The sequence below is a fragment of the Zonotrichia leucophrys genome, chromosome 2, assembly GCF_028769735.1.
Source record: "Zonotrichia leucophrys gambelii isolate GWCS_2022_RI chromosome 2, RI_Zleu_2.0, whole genome shotgun sequence".
Classification (NCBI taxonomy): domain Eukaryota; kingdom Metazoa; phylum Chordata; class Aves; order Passeriformes; family Passerellidae; genus Zonotrichia; species Zonotrichia leucophrys.
This window is the reverse complement of record NC_088171.1, coordinates 81,436,199-81,458,503: the sequence shown is the minus strand read 5'-3', so window position 1 is coordinate 81,458,503 and position 22,305 is coordinate 81,436,199. Positions and strand designations below refer to the sequence as shown.

Below are 22,305 nucleotides of genomic sequence, written 5' to 3'. Positions count from 1 at the left end.
TGTTTGGTTGCTTGCTTTACCTTTTCCCACATCTCACAGCTGGTTAAGAAAATGTCTATCTTAATAGTCACTCTTTGTTACTGTCTCTATTACTGTATGGACAAAGGTATGGTTCTGACTGAGTAAAAAACTCAGAAAAGCAAGTGCTCATTTATCAACTTCTTGGGCTTTGTTTTTGGTGAGAGGATTTATTATTTGTCAAATAACATATGGCATTGTTAGATTTAGTCATTGGTCCAAATATACTTTTCTAATATTGTTCTTTTTTCATCTGCCAGTAAGGCATTATTTGTCCACCTCCATGCTCAGGACTCAAAACTATGTTTACTGTAGTGGTGAAAGTTTTGGCATAACATCAGTGTAAAAGTATATAAATATACTCAAATATTTATATGCCAAAGTCCTGCAGGCAAATACAGACTATGATTTATACTGTGGATGCAATTATCGTGTCCTTAATTCCATTTTAAGCTGTGACCCAAGTACAATTTTTTGGCCCTTCTCTCCTCTCCCCTCCAAGTTATAAATGAAGAAAACCAAGCAGGTGGACACAAAGAAGTTGGAAAGGAAGAGCAGCACCCCAAAGCCCCCCTGCTTTTCAGTCCAGACAGACAGTGTTTAATAGTGTATTTAGAGAAGTAACTGAGCTATTTGAACAATGTGGGAAAAGAATCTCTTGGCAAGGATGAACTGCATCTACAGGCAGTAGACACTGCTAGTAAAGTCAGCGTAGATTAGATCTACATATCTCTTTCTTTACCAGTCTTCTCCTAACTTTATTCTGCAGTCTCCAGGAGATTCTTATACTTTATTCAGATGTGAAATCACCTCTTGAAAGTGGGACTGAGCAGCCTAAAAGAAAAGATGTATGGATTGCTTGGATCCCCTTTTTGCACAGGAAGTATCTGGGACTACCTGCAGCCTCAGAGGAGTTTGGTCAGCTTTTAAAAACTTAATGCAAAACCAGAAGAAAAGGAGGAGGAGGGAAAATGTGCTTTTTTCCCCATGTGGTTTGACAGATATATCTCAACCCAAACTTCCATCTCAGCAGCAACTCATGAATTAACTGAACAGTAGCATTTTTGAGCAAAGCAGGAACTTGGACTCATAGGAAAAGAAAATCTGCAGTTAGAAATTGTAACTGGAACTCAGAACCCAAGTGAAATGGAGATGTCTAAAAAATTCCTACGGAGTAAATCATTGCTTCCCTAAACACCCAATTCAGCAAGCAAATAAAAATGCAACATTATACTCTAAATCTTTTCCCTGTTAGAAGTTTCCTTAAGATTTTGATGTTGGTTTTGGAGAGAAAGAGGTGTCTCCTATCTCATTTTCCTTCTTCAGATTATATGAGATTTGTCTGTTTCCCAGTCAACAAAAGAGTCTTTCTGATAACATGAAACCCACTGGTAACATGCAACAAGAAAATTAATCACATTCATATGAGTGTGTTTTGATTCAGGCTTTTGAACTCAGATAATAGGGAAACCTTAATCCTAAAGTAACAAAACCCCAAGGGTTTTACTATTTGGAGAGTGGAGGTTTCAACCAAGGATCAATGCCATTTCCAGGTTCTCTGTAGAAAAATTAATAATCAGTTATTTAAGTAATTCAAGCCTTTAAAAGACCATATGGGATCTCCTACAATAGAAAAAACCAAAAAAAAACCACCAAAAAACCAAAACTAAAATCCCCCTCTTGTTAAGTCTAAAAGTTATTGAACTACAGATAGATGAGCAAATCCCCTGTAACTTAGTCACTGCTGACAGTGCCTCAGGTTATTGAAAAACGTGTCTATACAGGTAACTATAAACCTGAGAAAGGTGAGTTTATATAAAAAAATACTCCATTTTTTTATTATGACCTACATATTTTGAAGAAATTAATTTCAAAGTAAACCTGATGTTTTGTCCAGGAGAATTAATGCTTCAGGAAAGGTCACAATTTGCTGTAATCTTGTAATAAATTTAAACACATTTTCCCAGGTCTTCAAGGAAAAAAACAAAAATAACATGAAAATAGATTTATTGTTCTATTTAAAAAACAATTAAATCTCAGATTTATTTGACATGTTATCCAAATTTTGCTGTAAACAGGCAAAAATGAGATTTCCCAAAATATAGTGTGTAACATCTCAAAATAGCTTTCCTCACTACTATAATTTGCATTTTAGTGTTTTCCAAATGTCTTTTCTTATGTCTCTATGTTTTTACTGGTAAGTCTGGATAAGGACAAGCAGAGTTAATGACATAATCAACAACAGGAGCACCAGTAGAAGTCAGACATTTAACAGGACTTGGATCTCAGTGCCTTAGATGTCTACCTCCTGCTGAAAACAATGTCAGGCGTGGAAATTTGTTCAAGAACACATGACAGGGTTCTTAAAATAGACCTAGACCAATATAAGCCATACACAATATCACAGCATTTTAAAATACCTAAATAAATGAACATTCTTAGCCATCTTCAGCGCAGAAAGATAAATAACTAAAGTTTACCTTATATCCATTTTCTACTCATCCTTCAAGAAAAAGAATTAATTATGCAGCTGAAAAAATACTTTTATATAGAACTGTTGCCTTTTGCTTTCATGAAAGGAGAAGGGTAAATTTTGAAAGACAAAGGAATAGAGGAATTTTTTTAGTGCATTTCCCATTGTACAAGAAATCAATGATCACACGCAAATAAACTGCTTGGCTCCAGCATGTCCAACCCTACCATTACAGTGAAGTGGATAACTGGGGAAATCATTCCTATTCCCTGCTCATGAACCATGTACTAAGTCCTCTTTAGCTTTCTCTAGGACTCACAGACTTTGTTTTACGGTGTACAAACCCAGGAAAATTGGCTATACCTCCCTTAATGCATGGGTTTGTACTCTACCTTCAGCACGGAATTGTATTTATCTCCCCAAAGCTGGGAAATAAGGCTAATGCTGCAATAAAACACATCCACATACAAGGCTGGGGTCTTTCATTTGTTTGTCTCTACTAGAAAAAAAAATATTTCATAAAGTAAAACTTGTGGGGGTTTACATAGACCTTAATCTTCCCTTTCCACCCTTTTCATATCAGTACTTTAGTAAGCGCCCTGGATTGCTCATCAGAGTAATGGTCTCTCCAGACAGCTCAGAAGAAGCTTGAGTTAACTCAAAAGCAAAAGAAGCATTTTACCAAATAAACTAGCAATGTCCAAGATCTTTCTTTATGGGAAACATTGGGTTATGTAAAGGTTCACATCTAACATAATTAGGCTTTCTGTTCCCTTAATGCATAAAGCATTACATCTTCCTAATATTTGTATTCAAGACAATAATTAGAGTGGAATAATATTTCAGCTGTGAGACTATTTACCCGTGCATCAGATTTTTTTAAAGTTCAACACAACTGAGTAGGGATTGACCAAAATAATACATATTGGTCACTAGGAAGTTACGCAACATCTTTCTGAAGGTAAATCAGCAGACACACAGAACCACCATCAATGCCAATTAGTAGCAGCCTGGTCACATGTTTGTCTCATTGTAAGTGGCACTCGAAAGAATGCTGGTTGCAACTCTAAATGGCTGCACACAGAACCTTGCAAATGTAGCACAGAACATTTAAAGTAAAACGGTAACTTCTTCAGCTTGGAAAGATACTGGGGAGTGAGGGCAGAGCAAGGTTTACATAGCCCTGATCTGCTCAGCACAGAATATAATGCTAGCTTTGTATTCCACTGCTAATTTTACAGCACCAACAGTGCCATTCTGCGCTGTTAAATTTATGGCTGATAATTCAGCACAAACAACTAACACATCCATTTGTTATGTTAGCCAATAGAAGAACAGGCAAGTGGGTGCACTTAAAACTTTACAGAATAGGAAATTAAGTTCAGAGTACCCTGATGTCATAAAACATCTTTATGTTCTTTTCCGAGAGAAAAGGAAAAGTATGTCAAAAGCATTAACTGACCTTGTGAATGCAAAATCCCATACTGGGAATTACAGAAGCTTACGTTTTTTTCCCCCTACTCTTACTAAAATGTAATTATTGGCTGTAAACACAAATATCCATGACAAGTTGAAAGCTGAATTTTTTTGACAAATAAGCAAAAAGCCCATAATACAAAGCTATATAAATGCCACTAATATTGGTACTAGCTGCATTGCTTATGCTTAATAATTAACTAAAGGTTTGAATTGTAATTTAACTTTAATCGACACAAGCTTTAGGTTGGAAAAATACTTCTGAAATAAAGAAGCTTGGGGGGTTGTTTTTTGGGTTTTTGGTTTTTTGTTAAGAAGCTTTGCTTATGTTGTCATATTTATTACAGAAAGCACTTTACCCATTTCAGAGCTGTTGGTGAATTTCAATAGCTGGAAAAACAGAGGTTTCTAAGGAGTTTAAGGTAAAACAGTGTAAGCTATGATTCCATCCATCACACTTTCCCCCCCACAGGGACAATATCAAAAGTTCAGTGTCTGCCCATGGGGTCTAACTGTGATTTGGAAAATGTTCATGGGATTTTTTAAAAAACACATTTTCTTCAGTCTTCACCATTTTCACATTCTCTTATACAACAGCTTTATTTTTACAAAGTTAACTACAGTTGTAAACTGCAAGCCAATCAAATCTACTACTAGCACTACAAGCTAAATTAATCAGCAAATGCCAGAAAGCACATTCATCACAGCTACTGGCTTGCATTCCAATACCTGAATGATGGTTTGATATTTATTCTTCTGATCCATCAGCTGGCACAACAAGCTGCACAACATAAAGGCTACATTCTGCATCTAAACTGTTGAGGCAAACATAATTAAATATATGCCTTGTTTGGCCTGACCCTCAACACAATAAATTCAATCCAATATCGAGACATACAACAGAAAGATGGTTCAAAGAAGCATCTTATTGAAATAGGCAGAGCAATTATTCAGCACACAATCATCTTGATAAATTTATATGAACTATCAGAGCTGTCTCTTTAGAAATGGGAGAATTATGGGAAATTCGGAAGGCAGTATAATGATCAAATAATATTATTTTTTTAATGCAGAAATATGCTGGGATTCTATGCATTAACCGAATTGGAAAGCTATGGATGTTTCCTTTGGCTTACACCAAAACAATATTATTGCATATGAGCAATTAGCCATTACCAAAATACATTGTTTTCACAGAATACAATGTGATGATACAATAACCCAATCTTCTCCTGCTCATAACACAAACCTTTTAATCTTTCCAAACAACTGAGTTTTTTAATACGCTGAGCACAAAAAATTGAGGTAAGTCTTCTCTACTTTTTCCCATGAATATTCATGCAATTATTTCGAGAAAAGAAAGATGAACAAATTTTGGGGAAAATTTAAAAGAAACATGACGGCAGTCTGAAATCACATGTGATGAATCTCACACCAAACATAGCATTTTTGTGGAATTTAGACATTTTGGAGTTATAAAAGATATTCTCTTCCCCTAACATTATCATTTGTACCATCAATGCTAACATGTTGTGCTCCTCAGCAATTAGTTTGTGGTGCCAGACAATGACAACTCCTGGTTTGGTTTGCAAGCGTGGGCATCACAGACATGATTTTTGAAATGCAGAGGAACTTAGGGGCCAAATTTCTACTGGTGTCATTATCTTACTTGAAGAAGACAAAAATGATAAAGAAATGAGCTCTACAAACACCTGAGGGAAACATTTAATGGTCTCCACAGACACATAGGTGTCAAAGAAAGCAGAACACTGGAAAATATTAAAGAGATATTTTTAGATGAAAATGTAAATGTTTTTGAGAAGCCAAGGCATTTTGGAAGACCAAGATTCAGAATCTAAGCAAAGAACATAGAAACCAGTAGGAACAGAAATTACAGGAACACAGAAATATACTATAAAAACCCAGGAGGAAAAAGGGTTGTAGGAAAGGCAAAGTTCAAATAAATAGACAAGTCTCTTTGTGTTCCAGCTGAATGCTGGTTGCAAGCAAAATAAGAGTAGGGGAAATAAGGCAGCTAAATCACGAAAATGAATTTGCTTTCCAAGTATATGTTTACCCTTTCTCAAGAGCTTAGGAATACTGAGGTTTCTGCAAGCCCATTCCTGCCCCACAAACAGTGATCAGAAAAATGCAGCAAGAAAGCTGTGAGCTGGGGTGCAGCTGCTGTCAACATTGAGCAGCAAGGCAAATGAAGCCCCAGGCAATAGCACTGCACTGACAGAAAACTAAATGGAAAGTGTTGTAATAATTACCAGTAAATAGATATGCTGTGGGAGTCGATGCCAGCAAGATCCTGTCATTCTCTGATCCTAGGATGTTAACTGTGGTTCAAAGAGCTGAGTGAATCTGCTGTCTCATGCTCACCACGACTAGTAAATCTTTGTAGAGACCTTTAAAAAGAAAAGTCAATTAGAACATCATAGGTTTAAGAGGAAAATCTCACTTAACATTTCAACAGCACAACTTCCAGCTGCAAAGAATTCCAAGAACCTTTCCCCTTCCCATGACAATCTTCAGAAGAAGCAAAAGCCAAGGTGGGCTAAAGCTTCTGCTAAAATCTGCACCATATCTCTTAACAGAAGACTACATAAAACACACTAATGTATCTAAAAAACAAACAAACATACATATATATTTAAATGCATTTGGCAGTCTTTGGTGCTGGCTTACTCAAATTCGTTGCTGGACACTGCACACAGTCTTACCACTGACTTCAAGGCCTGGCAAATGGCCATGGCCTGGACTGGTTGTAGCTGACCCATTGTTGCAAGACGCGCAGCAATGCCACAAGACACGGTTACCGACTAGGAGAGCTGGAGGCTCCTTAGTAAAAGGCAAGCTCAGTAAAGAAGGAAAACAATGAAGAATGATATAAGAAGAGAAGGGCAAAAAGTGTGTAGCTAAATTGCTATTACCTGGAATATAATTAAACATCAGTGAAATGGTATTAGAAAATCCATCTTAAGGAAAAAAAAAATCAAAGTAATTAGACAAAAAATGTACATGCATGAACTACGTAAAATGTCTATCATTAGATTTTGCTGGTAACAGATCAGAATTTATCTTCTGTACATTTGAGGAAATAATCTTATATTGAGGCAATGGGTTTTGCTTTCCGAAATGACTTTTTTTCCAGATACCCATGTTTTAATTGAAGATTTGTTTGGTAAGGCAGTGGTTCCCCTTGACTATTCAAATTAATCCCGAAACTGGTTCCACTGGGCATGTAAAATTTGAAAAATATGTTACATTTAAGACTGAGTATTGTTTTTCACAGTTTCAGTTGATGTCAGTGGAAGCTGGGGCACACTCATCCCTTCAAAGAGGTTCATACATAGCTCTCTATAAAAGGTGAGAATTACTTCCAGCCTCTCTAAGTACTTGACAAAACATAAAGCTCCTGGTGGAGTGTGAAATTAAGCCAAGTCCAACATTTAATATATATCATAATCAGCACAGGAAAACGCTTGTCTAACTATAATTGCCAGACCATTTTGTCCTGCACTTCAGCCCAGTGTCCCAAAGTTTTCCTGTTTTCAAATCTGTGTGCCACAGGCTGTGTTCTCTCCACATATCCCATGGTAGAACAACAGTATCAAAGAGTGGGCAGCAGAATCTTCGGAGCAGAATGTTAAAGGACCAAAGCAAGAGGCTTTCACGGAGGAGACTGACAGAACTCTCACCACAAACCAACGGCTGCCAAAGAAATACCAGTAATTCACGTTGGATATGCCTATGCAGATTTTTTTCAGCAGTCAGAAGGTACTCTGGAGAGTTCACAGCCATTGTAAAATCTCCTTTAAAGCATATGGCTCCTGAAGAGGACACTGAACCTTCGATAACCTTGGTGTTCTCTCCTCTTTTCTGCAAGTACCACTACAGTTTACAATGTCCAAAGACTGCCAACTATCTTAACAGAGGTCCAAGTAAAATAAATTAATGAGTGCATAAGAAAAACATTGGAATATTATAGAAGTATGTCAAAGTTTGAAAAAAATGAAGGACAAAAACATATGCAAGTAGTTAAGTATTTGCTGTTCTGCGTTTTGGAGTTATTTGCCCACAGCTCAAATTTAGGCCTTTAAAAAATAATGAATCTAAGAACTTCTAAGTATATAACTATCTAAGTATAATTTTATCTATACTTACATAATTAAATTCAAGACATATGAAGAGTAATTATATTTAATTAATTACTAATTACTACAAATTGCAAGACATAGCACTATCTCAGTAATCATCTGAATACTACTAATGGCTCATTTGAAGTGCATTCACCTGCCTGCAGTAGCATAAAGTAATCTTATATCTTCATCTTCAAAAATAAATTAAACCAATAAAATAAAATAAACACAAACTCAATATTCATACACCTTATTGGCAGTTTACTGAGTTCAGATGATGATCTCTATTCCCTTTTCCAATAACCTCACAGAGTTACCTCTTAATTTACTTGTATGCATTTTTCCACTCAAAGATTAAACAGGCTTCAAATGTTCTGATGTTTGCATGAAACTGTAGAGCATTAACAAGACACAACTGTTTTGTGACAGACACCAATTTTGTTAAAAACAGATATCTCTCACTGGCTAAGCTTGTATCTCCAAAATACAACTAAAAACTTTGATTTGTGGTTATATCAAAGATTATCCTCAAGCATACTAAGAGAACAGCTGGTGTTATAAAATTTGCATTATTTAGAAGATATTGTGATAAGCCTCCATCATTCCAGGGAAAAAGCCTTAAAGTTCTTCTTTTTGTCCTCATTGTAAGTCATTCTTATTTTTTATGGTTACTACCCATTCACTTTTTTAGAACTGATCATACTTTTTGGGAAAGTACCATAAGTAACTTGCCAAAACTTTAAAGGAATCTCATGTGGAAGCTGATATTTAAACTTTACCTTTTTTTAAGTTGCATCCATTGATTTTTCTGCAGAGAGAAAATCAACAACTCTCTCCAATTGTTGTGCTTACAAGGACAACTTAACATTAGACAGAAAAATGACTTTGCTGAAATTGCTCTTCAGAAATAACAATGCTTTGTTTCCTTGCACCAACATCAAAACAGAGACATTTTCTTATGTATCATATTTGAATGCAGTAAATTGTTTGATGTCAATGTGCTTTTACAATTTCATGGAAAATAAACTACAAAAAATGCAACTGAGCAGGCAATGGTTGAAATCAACTTTTTGCAAGTACATGTATACATAACCTCAGATCATTGCTGTTAAGGCAAAGGTTTCCTCAACATTTCATTTTGGAAAAAGGTGTTTACCAGAAGACTAAAACATGAGGTGATAAACTGCGTGAATACTTCTATTTTAGAAATACATTTACACTTACTGCCTTTCCATTTAAAGAAAAACAATCCAAAAAGTGTAACTGCTTGAAAACCTTGCAACTGCAGCCTTTTATCAATAATTGCAAAAAAAATATGACTCTGTAAACAAACCCTCATTGCTTTTTCATGATGTGCAAATGCTCAATGAGAAAATCTTTGTCAGGATGAGCAAATTAAGTGAAAATAGTTATGCTACAAATGGATTTACATAGGAACACTTCATAAGAAATAGCAAGCACTACAGCACACAGGAACTGAGATGCAAGATTTATTTTCAAATTATAACCTTCTTGGTATTATTCTGGTTTTGTTCTCTTATTTACATTGATGTGCCTAGCACATTTACTCTGAAATTCTGTTTGCTTCACCGAGTCACTTCATTGCTACAATAACTGCAGTTTGAAATTTTAAGATACTTCTCATTCTTTCCATTTATACCTCAAACTTTCTTCTCTTTAGCATCAGAGTTTATTAATTTTCAAATAACATCCATCTTCATAAAGCAACATAGGGTTTTGAGTGCTTTTAAATCACAGAATTTGAACTCAATTTGTGGAAAGGAATTGATGACTAACCATTGAAAGTTTTCAGGTAAATTACATGAAATATTAAATACTTCGTTCACCTTCTCAGTACAAATATATGATGCAAACTTCTGTAAATAACAAACAGGCACCCTAGTCCCATCTACTGATCAAGCATATTAAAAAAAATTCATCACTCTCTTGCCTCAAAAAAGACTAGTCAGATATTTGAGAATACCTCAAATAATTTTGAGGATGAACTAACATAGACTTCTCAATTAATTACCACAAATTACAACATTTTCACTTTAACACTGTAGTAGTTAAAGTTTGGCCAGGTTTTAGTCTCTGTCATCCCAAAGCACATTAAAAAATAAAATATTTCAAAAGGGAAAGAAAAAATTCCACATATTTAAAATATAGTGGACTACAATAAGCATATGAACATGGTATTGCACGTTTTCACTGTGCTACAATAGAATGCACTACTGAGTTATGTAAGAGACTGTAAAATAAAACACATCGTAAAGGACTGCATTTTAAGACGCTTTTAATAATGTTCCATATTTAAGTTTTTGATAGCTATTATTCATACAGTAAGATCAGAAGATTGAGCTAACTTTTCCAGTTTAAACATAGCAGATAATTGGTAGTCAGAGCTATATGGATTTAGGGCATGATCCAAAGTGACACTTCACTGGACAGCAACACATTTATCTGTCTCTTGTTTGTCACGTAAATCAAAACTGAAAGATTTACTGTGACAGAAATCAAAGCCTTAGTGATGCCTAAAGTGTTCACAGACAGAAAGTGAACAGGTTTGGTTAGAGCATGGTACTCATAATGCCATGGTTGTGGGTTTGAGGCTTGTATGGACCATTCAGTTGGGAGCTGGACTTGAAGATCCTTGTGGATCCCTTCCAGCTCAGGATGTTCTGTGATCCTGTGAATCTCCTCAGCCTGAACAAGCAGCTTGTGCAGCTCTGTAAACAGGCTCAGGAAGAGGTTTGTCCTCACCACCAATGGCATCATGAAAACCTGAGACCTGGACAAAGCAAGGACAACCATGCCCAATGTTAGCAGCAGCCTTTTCCTGCATTCCTTACCCACTATGGGAGTGAAGCTTTGAGGAATAAACAGTGCAGGCAGCTGTGTTCTGGGTCCCTCCTCAGACTAAGCTATTTGAGGGATCTGGACATCTGAGACTCTGCTGAGGGAAACCTGGGGTTGAGCAGATAAAGCAACCTAACCTGTGTGGGTGTTGAATGTGTAGTGAAGAAGAGGCCTCAATACCAGTCAGATGATGCAAGACTGACTGACAGCGTGATTCCTGGATGATCAGACAGGGAAGTTTCTTTAACACAATGGAGCACAGTGAGCAGACAGCAGTTCCTCAGATGGGAAATGTTGGAGCAAAGCCTCTCTAGGATGGAGAAGTGTGGAAACCTGGAGTATTTCTCTGTCTGCTTTGGGTTGTCCTGACCCCCAGGGGAGCACTGACTTTGGCCCTCCTTCATGGAGAAAGTTTCCTAGACTTCAAGATAGACTAGAATCCACAAAAGTGTGAAATAGATTATAGAGAGAAGTGTAGGTGTATCACTTGATGAGAAATTTAGATTTGGGGATTTTTAGTATGTTGTGGATGGAAGCAAGGTGGAGGGCACAGCGTGTTGTCCTGAGTTTCTTCTTCATGCTTCTTCCTCATGGCTTTGGGTGGCATTTTGTAATTAGGCAGAAAAGGGAACAGTTATTGGGTTAAAAGGGGAAATAATCTAGGCATCAGTTCTTAATTGGATAGTTTAGTCTTAAAAGACCTTATAACAAGAGATTCTTGGCTATTTTTTGCAGAGCTTTTCCAGTGAGCTAAGCCTGGTGTGGACAGCACACAAAACTTTAGGTAAGATAATAAACAAGAACCTGAAGACCAAAAAAATCCAGCATATCTCTCTTTCCTGACACAAAACTGCTCCAGGAGGGTCTTCCCTGCCGGCACCAGGGTAGCTATAGATCTAATGGTTTCAGGAACCCACGTCTTAAGAGAGGAACCCACTTGCCATGGCAAAAAGTCCAAATATGGACCACACTGGACAAATTCAGACCAGCCTTTTTTGTTTATTAGTACATCAGCCTCAGAACATTGTTAGATGTTAACAGCATGCTGGCCTAAAGGAAAATGTCCCCGAAGGTGGGGTAAAACGGAATGACATAAAACCATCTCAGTTTAGATTTCAACCAATCACACCAAAACAAGACATATTGACAAGCTTTCCATCCAATCTTATAAAACATACGTAAGAGTAGTTAAAACAAAGACTGGTTCATAAAAGACAAAGAACAGAGCTCTATTCACAGTAACCTTCTAAAGATATACATTAAATAAACTTGTTGCCATCCTAAAGCCACATCTACAGAGTCCTATTGTTATTTGTCACGTCTACTGCTTGGGAAACTTTTCTGCTTGCTTGGGAAACTTTTCTGCTGTAACAGAACTTCGGGCCACATCCTGAGGCCTAAATACTCTTTTTTAACCATTTCCTAAAAACCCTCTAACTTTATGGATTCCCACATTCCCCACCAGGGCCCCTGGGAGGGCCCAGCCTGAGACCCAGAAATTGAGAAACCGATAGAGAAGTTTCCATATCCCTTCTACACCACAGTAATGCATGGACAGCCCTAAGCTGCTGAAAATATGGGGAACACAGGGGACACGAGGAGTGAAAGAAGATTACTCCTCTCATGGCAGAGAAATTGCTTCATCGTTGATTAGGATCCTTCTGCCAAAGCTGTCCTTCAGTACCAGTTACTGAGATGTGGGATTCCCAATTTGTTACCATTTTGTTGAATCCTGACAGAGTAATTTGAGGACTTCACTACTGCTCAGTTGGATTCAGCATAGCTGTGTATGATCATGTAAATCCTTATGCACAGCAGCTGTCTTCAACCTTGGTATTGAAATCAGCTTCAATTTCAACAGGCCAAAGGACAAGGAACTGTTCAATCAGCTAAAAGCCAGCAAATATGAAAGAGTAGTAGGTCCAGACCAATAACACTTCAGGGGAATTTATCAGTAGGAAAGGCTAATTAATACCTTGACTCCCTCCAGATTCATTTCAGGAGGTAGAAAGCTAATTCTCCTTTGTAAGTCACAAGAAACTGCCAACTATACATGTCTTGCCACTAGCAAGATAAAGGTTTTGAACCCACTGAGACATTGGTAGCCAATTCTGCTGAATGGACTTTAGAGAAGGCTGAGCCTTCTCATCATATCTTGTAGTAGTTGTAAACATATCACGTGTTTGGATTTGGCCTGCTGACACACACGCAGCTTGTTTCAGAAAATAGCAGGAGATAGCAGTTGAAAGAACTTGATTCTTCCAGAAGAACCAGATGCCCATGTGAAAACCCTGTGTGAGTAAAGGGGTTCTCCTCAGTTGTTGGATATGCACTGGACTGAAGGTGTCAGCTGCTCTAGCATTTTTTTAATGCAAACTGTAGGACTTTTTTTTTTCAAATAGTTTTATCAGCATAATCACTTACTATTAAAGCAGTCTTCAGAAAAGATACTCCCTAAAGCACATAGATAGAATAGATGGTGTAACAACTTTGTAATAAGGAAAACACTTTAAACAAAGAGATCCACATTTCTTCTCTATCACTTTCCAATAAACATTTTGAAAGCAGATACCATAGAAGGCTCTTGCTCTTCATGGAAGATTTATGTTTCTTAATTCAGCTGGCCTTTTTGCATTGCCCATACTACTCTTGGCCCTGTCTGAAAAAGCATATTGATTTTTATTTGATCTTAGGGCTCTGGCTGTACCAATGTGGCATGACAAAAGTACAGGCTGAACACCTGAGAGTTACAATGGCTGGATAACACCACCTAATTGTCAGTAACTACTGTTCTCCCCAGCAACTTTTCCTCTTTAATGTAATTCTAGTGGTTTTAAACTTATTAGCATATTGAACAAAAGTAGTATGCTGCATAAAATAATGCAGAGGAAAGTCTTTCAGTCTCAGGGCTGGGGAAGCATTGTCACTAATCTTTCAATTAGGAGGAAAAAAAACCCCAACCAAATAATGCATGCTACTGGGCAGCAAACAGTCTCAAGCAGTATTTTTATATACTCATTCTTACCTGCTTTTTTATTTGGCATGACCGATCTGATTTTGTGGTTGCTTTTGGGATTCAGGGATCAGGTGCAGAAATCAGCAATGCTTCTTACTGCATTGTTTCTGCACTAACAAACTTTGACTCTGTTTACTTAACTAATAGACAAGATATTTGCCATGGTAGAGGTAGTGTATTTGCTAATGCATTGCTCCCTATGCATTTTCATGGGAATGGTAAAAAAGTGGTTTTTTCTTGAGTTTGTTTACATTTAGAAATTGCATCAAATTGTCGTCTCTTATTTTTAAAAAACAAGAAAAGGAAAAAACAGCCTAGACAGATTCCACGCATGATGCCAGTAACCTGTTCTTCACGTGCTGTTTTTGCGATGCTTAAGCCGATCACTCCTAAACCAGAAAATCAAGACAGTAACTGTTCTTAAAATTGATGCTTATGTAGGTGAGTTTGGGATTGTCATGACAGAAAGTTACATTAGCAAGAACCATTGATGAGTCACACCAACACATTTTGACAAAAGATAAAGTTATTAAAGGCCTAAGGAAAATAGTTCTTCTCTCAGATCGTCTCATTTGTACCCACGAACAAATATAGAAATAAAAACAAGCAGTAAGGACCTGTAGGCTTACTAACATCGGCCATGACAAATCTAATGACTTGATAAAAATCAAGTTTCATTTATGTATAGTGAAGTGTCCTCAGGGAATTAAGACACAGCCCATGCACAAAGATTAAAAAAAAATTGTAAGGCAAGTAAAACAGTAATATACAAAAGTCACAACACCTAAACTGTATTGGAGACCATTTACATTCCAGACAAATTTAAGATAGAACTTTTCTTCACAAAAGATAGAAAAAAATCAAAACTTTTCATTTTACAAAAAAAAAAAAAAGACCACGATGTAGTACAAAACACAAAGTTGTACACGTCAGTACAGAATAATAAGTTTAGCAGTGAAGTAGCATGTCTAAGCAAGGACAGACAGTTCCAAATGCAGTTAAAAGCAGTAACTATGAGACATCAAATCTTGTAAGAGCTAATAAAAAGAGAAGACCAAAGAAACAAAACCACGATGATGAATCTAACAAACACTGTAGGTGGTTTGTCTTGTAGTTATAAACAGTAAGACAGCACTACATGGCATAAGTGAGCATCTGCCTTTTCCGTGTCTCCCTCAGTTGTGAAAGTGCAGAGGTACTGCCACCCTCAGGAGCAGCAATTTAAAAAAACACATTTTTCCAGCTGCAGACACAGGGATGCAGTTCCTGGCTTCATTTTAATCACAGCATTGCCACCAATTTATTTTGTGGTATAGAACAAATTAGCTCTTTGCTACAATTTTTGCAGTTGTAAAGGGTGAAGATAATGTGAGCCAATCCTTAAAAAAAAAAAGTGTTTCCAGATTTATTATTCAGTAGCAGTTTGAAAGTAAACACTGCTGTATAAACACTGCATTTTACTTTAGGGCTGAATGCAAACAAATAACTAGCATTCCAACTGCTACCTTCTACATGTACTTTTTTTTCTTTTCAATACATGCAAATAAATTCCCTAAAGTTAATAGGCTTAACACATACTTACTGAAGGGAAAGCGAGAAATTTCTTTTTCCAACCTAGAAATCACTATTCAGTGGTATTTAGCTTAGTCTATTCCCAGAGTATTAGTATCAGGAGGTTATTCTTATATTTGCATTATATCAATACATTATGATATTTTTACTGACATATAAATGAAATTATCCTCTTGTGAGGACCAAAACTCTGTTTTCAACATTCCCCAAAAGGCAAATAGACAAAGTTCTGCTACTCCAGGACTCCATACCAGACCCAGTATTAGCCCCCTTAGACTAACCTTAAGCCATAGGTAATTACACAAAGTCTTGGTGGAAAATCAAGATGTTCCTAATTGTGGTCCTGACAAAAAGCATCTATGTCAGCAACAGGAATTAAAGAGAAAGCCATCCAGTCTCTACTGACACAAAAATTTTTGTGGTGCTGAGAGATTTTCCAAAGAGAAAGGGAAGTCCCTCAGTTCAGGAGCCTTGCTCATAAGTTTTGCTGAATAGAAAGATTCCAAAGTCTTTCCCTCCAGTGAAGGAAAGTTTATAAATAGACTATGCCCAAGACTAACAGTAGTGTAAAATTACAGAACTGTATTCCACCACTATTAGTCAGAGAGTAAAGTAGAGTGAATTTATCCTTTGCTTAGAAGAGTTCCTAAACTGGGGTAGGGAGAAAATTCAGCAGCACTAAAGCAGTCTTTATAAAAGCCCATGAAAATCATTGGCATGTCACAGTTAAAGCAGCAATAATATACAGAGTATCACCATACCATCTCAGAAAGCATCAGTCCATTCAGAGTAACACCACACCGCCTCAGAAAGCTTCAAGCATCTACTCTTTGCTGCTTTTCAGTCCAACCTTTTATACCCCTTTTGTTCATGCATTGCACCTGTGAGGCCTCTGTACCCTTTGGTGATTGGTCAGTGCACCTCAGCACTCCAGGTCTCATTGCCTTCAATGCTGCTCACCTGTCCTGCACAGCTGCAGCCCATTGGGAATGAAGCTCCACCACAGCCCCAGTCCCAATTACCACAAACTGTGTGCCTACATTGGTGCTGTGGTCCATCACGCTAAGACAGCAAGCTCCAGGAAACCTTCAGCACCTTGAGCTTCATCATTTCAGTGCCTTTAAAGATTTGACAATTTCTTGGGCAGACCCTTGACTGAGACAGCTAAAGCTAAAACCGAGCCTACTTATATCAAAACATAAACTGAACTGGTCTCAGTAGGGCCATGGCCTAGACAAAGCTGCAAAGGAATGTGCTCTTTTTTACCAGTAGCTGAACAGTAATTAAACACATTCTGATGGATGAAGTCAGGGTGGGGAGCCGTTTATTAGAGGAGGGGAGGAGGGATGGGAGGAAAAAACAATAATAAATACAAAGCAAAGTACAATATTTTTACTGGATTATCTGCCGTGGAGCTTGAGCTTCAGTATCCTGGGCTCAGTGCTGCTTGGAGCACCCCAACAAGGAAGCAGCAGCATTCACAACATGGGTACTTACAGGCTCAGACAGTGAATGACCTGCATATGCAAGACCAGGATGAAAACAGTCTCACCACAGTAATAAAGGTGCTCAAGGACAATAAAACATCTCCTGGGTATTTCACACAAAAATGGAAATACACTTGTATTGCCAACATAGATTCTTCAAGCATATGACAAAATAGAAAGATGAATGGTAAGCAACATCTGATTTTATGCCTGTGGAAATGAAAATTTTACCATATAGACTAAAATAATGCTAGAAAATGGATCACTATTGATCACATATTCTGAAAGAGATTAAAGGCATGCTTCAACATCTAATGATGCAAGTATGACCCAAGTGGAAAAATGTCCCCACTCCAATCATGCAGTGTTCAGAGTCTCCCAAAGTACAGGCAAGAATAAAGAAAAGAAAATATTCATGACAGGTCCAGCATGCAGGTCTCCTGTGCATGGAAAGTGATTAAGAGTACTTGACTTTCCTGCAGTAGACAAATAATCCCAAAAAGAGTGTTATTTGATCGGTGATTTTATTGGAATAAGCAAACAACCTAATTCAGAGTGTATGTCCAGGAAACTCACAAGAAGCAGTAACTTTTTCTAAGTAACTTCAACCATTTATTAAGTCATTCTAGATCTGACCTACATTATATTTAATGCTCTCTGGTAAATAAGAGCCAGCTGCTGAAGCTGACAGCTTTTCTCATATTAAAAGCTGTTTCTTTATATTTAATTTCTAAGGATGACAGAAGTAGTTTCCATTTTAATTTGGCAAAGTTGTCACTCTAAAGGGCTGCTGGTTTTGGGTTTTTTTCATTTGTGGAGTGGGGAAAAGGGAAAAAAATTATCTGAATTGTTAATCTTTTTATTTACAGAATAAACACCTCAAGATGCTTACTAGCTATATTAGCTCAGCCAATAATACTCTCTTACCAACATACTCTTTTTCAGAACAACAACTGTACTCAACAACTTAGATGAAGGCAGAAGGCAGCCTCTGAAGACAGCTTTAAAAATAAATTTCTTTTAAAGCACTCCACACAGTGGTCCTTTGCTACTACCCTTTCATTCCCTGACTTGGCTTGACACATCAGACTGCCCACTGAAATTAAAAGTACCTCAATGGCAGAACACTCTACCATCACTGTCTCTAAGTAACACTAGTATTTTCCCATGATGACCACTCTTTGTCCCACTCCTGCTCAAATTCTTATTAGAATTGATTCAGTGTGAGACCTGTGCTTGCAAATAAACTTAATTGGTATTGATCACACCCACAAAGCTTATTTATGTATTGACATAAAGGTATTCAGAGTATAAGTCTGGTTTCTGTGTACTGAAAAGAAGGAAGCAGCAATAAAATATAAATGAACACAGATGATGAGGGTTCCTGTGCACAATTTAGAATATGGCACATTTGGACACATAGATTACTTAGATTTCTGTACACTAGGAAAAGGAAAAGGAAAAGGAAAAGGAAAAGGAAAAGGAAAAGGAAAAGGAAAAGGAAAAGGAAGGAAACTTTCAAGAAGAGCAACACAAAATTCAAGGGAAATAAAAAAAAAAGACAGCATTAAACCTTAAGGGCTGGAGGGACAGAGAAGGCTCAGATTTTGGCCACATCACTCACCACTCACATTTTTGTCTCACAGAGCTCACAATGATCCTCCTCCTGATAACGCCTTTTGTGTCTTCTCCTCACACCTACATTTTCAAAAAACTGTCAAGAATAAAGAGAGTATATGCAAGATAGACACATATTTCTGCCTCTCTGAACCAAACCTCTGGCATGGACAGCTGCTGACATTACAGCATTAAGGAGTTTCATGGGCTCTGTTGGCTTTTTAGACAGGCTTCAGTGGCAGTTCATCAGGGGTTTTAAAGATGTAATTTTAATATTTAAGCAGATCCTAAGCCAAAAAATATAATTACCTGAAAAGCCAGAATTAGTAGAATGCAATGGAAATGTGCAAAGCCACGAGGCTGCTCTGCTCTCACGTAGCAGAATAGGAAATTACATGCTCATCAGAAGAGACAGAGGCTTGTACACTGCAGAGGTTCAACGCTCAACAATCCAGGCAAGCAACAACAGAAAGAAGAAAAAAAAAAACTTTCCTCACTTTGATAAGCTCTTTCCACTTAGCTATTATCTTACGTAAAGTCATATTTTTAGTTCAGGGGTTCTCAAATGATAATTTCAGACACATTAAAATTTTCCAGTGGAAGAACACAACCACGGGTAGCAAATATATCTGCTGAGAGTAGATCCACTTTTTAAATTACTTTTTGTGGATTCCTCAGAAGGTAGCCACAAACCTCAGGTTGAAAGCCCATAATTACTGCTTCTGACCTTGCAAAGACCTCTTTGTGCCACAAGTTTTATATGATCTTCAAGAACTTCCTTTACTTTTAAAAACCACAACATACACAGTAAGCTGAAGAATATCCCTGTGCATTTACTGGTAGGCAGGTTTCACATAATTTTTACCAATGCCAGCAGTTCATAGGAGTACACCACAGTGATTGTTCTAGCTCTACACACCAACTTGTAGAAAAAACATCCATCTGACATTTCAACCAAAGCCTTTAACAAAAATACCAACATTATACTAAGAAAAAGAAATCAGCAAAAGTCACACCTGAACAAATAACCCAAATCCAAAGAACTACCAAAGGAATAAAAGGCCTGCATTCATTTGCTGTGTGATGAAATACAATAAAAATGTGAAATTAGGTACTTAGAGCTACTAAATAGCCAGAATTGTATACCAAGGCTATTTTTCAGACTAAATACCATTGGTGTGGATGTGTTTTTCTTTCATATACTGGAAACAAAAGTCATGCTATGTCAGCACAGACTGCTAAATAAATCAAGGTTAGTTCAATACATGTTAAAACATTAGAGAGAAAAAGAACATTCCTTAACATATTTAGTCTTCCTGCCAAGTGGCTAGAGAAAAAAAAAAAAAAAAGGAAACTAATTTAGAGGGGGAAAAAATGGAAAAATGGAAATGATTTATGAAGTCAGTGAAATTGTAAAAAGAGAATATGAAAAATCAAAGCAAACACAGATACAAGGGAGAATTCAGGAAAAGAATGGGGGAAAGTGGTAGTTATTCATATGTCTCCCTCAGTAAAACATACAAGGAAATATTATAATTCAAAAAAAAAAGGTGTAGAATTAATATTTTCATTAATCTTACTCAAGGGTGGCTTTTAAGTTAAACATAGATGCCACGTTGTCTTACCAAGAATTCAAGAAATCTTCTAGCAGAAATGTACATTATTTCTGAAAAGCAAGTCAGGGCTAAATTTTAAAACTACAGAACTGCAATCTTGGCAGATGTAACAGAAAAATAATCCACTCACAGCAGAATTTACTGGCATTAAATATGATGTTAGGCTGCCCTCTTTGACCACAGAACCATTAAATATCCTAAGCTGGAAGAGACCCACAAGGATCACTGAAGTCCAACTCCTGGCCCTGCACAGAACAATCCAAAATTCAACTATGAATTTGAAGGACTTCCTTTCTTGAACAGTAACTGTAAACCATGGAAAGCGAAACTGTAGAAGTATGAGGCCATCTAGTGATATGTAGTGTTCATCCAAGAGCAATGGCATCAGGCATGAACCCACCCCCATTCCCATGAGGGAATGCTCATCGCAGCCCAGTCGTGGCATGGATTCTCCAATGCAGTGACAAGTACACACAGATGATGCAAGTCTGTCAAACTACTTTTGAAATAGATCAAAATCAATTGCCCTGCTTGGGCTATAAGATCCCCCTTCTCCTTTCCTCCCTTAGCTCCAAATATAAATGGTAACCAAAATGCTGCTTTTGCTTACTTCTCCTACAGATCTTACAATGGTACTAAGCGGGTAAACTTATTGAAGAACACACATGTGATTAAAGCAAAGCTGAAGTCATTGTTAAATTATGCCAAATTCAGGAGATCTCTGCTGTTTTCTGAGATGAAAGGAGACCTTCCCAAAGCCTGGGATTTGGAACTCTTTTTTTCACAGACCATTGTCACTCAACTGGCTTGTGCTTAATTTGAAACTGGATTCTGTATCTTCTTGCCTGGCTACAACTCATGAGTCAGAAACAAACAGCAGCTCAGAGACAGAGGATTAACTTCCTTGGAGCAGTACTAGACTAAGTAGCAGCATATAATCAGACCAGAAGATAAACCAAGAATTTCAATATGCCCAGTAATACAGAAATGCCTAAAACCCACAAAATAAGTGTACATTTCCCAAACAAATCTGGTCAAGTTTGGTTGACACTGCTGTGAGGGTGTAGTGACTATGCAGTTTACTGAGCAAGCTGCTTATCTCATAGCCAGGTAAGGCTATGAGCCATACCTGTCTCCTTCTCTCTACAAAGCCAATTTCTGCAAGATGGAAATGGAACACTTCAAAATTAGAATCGCACCACTAAGATGCTGCATTTGTTTAATTCATCTTGCATCACAAAACCAGTATGGACATAACAGGTTTTGTGGACATATGTCGTGTCTCACTCCAAAAAAAAAAAAAAAAAGAGGGGGGAAAGAACAAAGAAAACATTTGAAAGATTTGAAAGTATGACTCTGACCTTTACTATTTACAAACAAATTAAATTCTACAGTATTTCAGGAAAGCATTAGTCATTCAGTAATGCACCACCTTTTTTTGCTAAAATCTAACAGGTCAAGGAAAAAATAACACAACTCCCAAAAGGCAATTGGTTCTACTAGAAGATACAAACAAAGATAAACTATAGGTTTTTCTGTGTATCTAAATTACTTTGGTATTGAACAGCATGCGTAGCTTGAATGTTGCCTCCTTCTGACTTCAAACCTACACTATAATTTGATTATGGTAATTCTATTTCTTGGTTTTCAGAAGAACCAATTTTTCATTCTGAAGTATCATATCAACAAAATCATAATACATTACCTCAGCAATTGGAAGTGCCTCACATAATAATCCATACAGTGATAACTAAAGTCACAGTTAAGTATTTAATCTCAAAAACTATCATATGAATATAGCAAGTGATAGAAAAGGACAATATGTCAACAAAATGATTTCCCAGTCCTCCTGTGAAAATGAGAACACTTTGCTTTCCATTTTACACTCAAACTGCGGAAACGGGAAATACAGAACATTTCCTTATGTCATAAGAAATCCCAAACCTTCAGACTACTGCCTACTTCAGTGTAGGCCCCCAAAAGTAAATAACCAGAGCAAGGAACAGCCCTCTGTTTTACTTTAAAA

At 37.1% G+C, this 22,305-nt stretch overlaps 1 long non-coding RNA gene across 1 annotated transcript in view; it reads right to left on the bottom strand.

The window, feature by feature from the left end:
* The window catches only part of LOC135443221 (uncharacterized), a 74,970-nt gene extending 58,341 nt beyond the window's left edge, over window positions 1-16,629 (bottom strand). The window contains exons 1-2 of the long non-coding RNA XR_010438893.1: window positions 16,321-16,629; window positions 6,241-6,378 (exon numbers count right to left, since the gene is read on the bottom strand). This is a non-coding gene — a long non-coding RNA (uncharacterized LOC135443221). The remainder of the gene's footprint in view (window positions 1-6,240; window positions 6,379-16,320) is intronic.
* Between the last annotated feature and the right edge of the window lie 5,676 nt (window positions 16,630-22,305).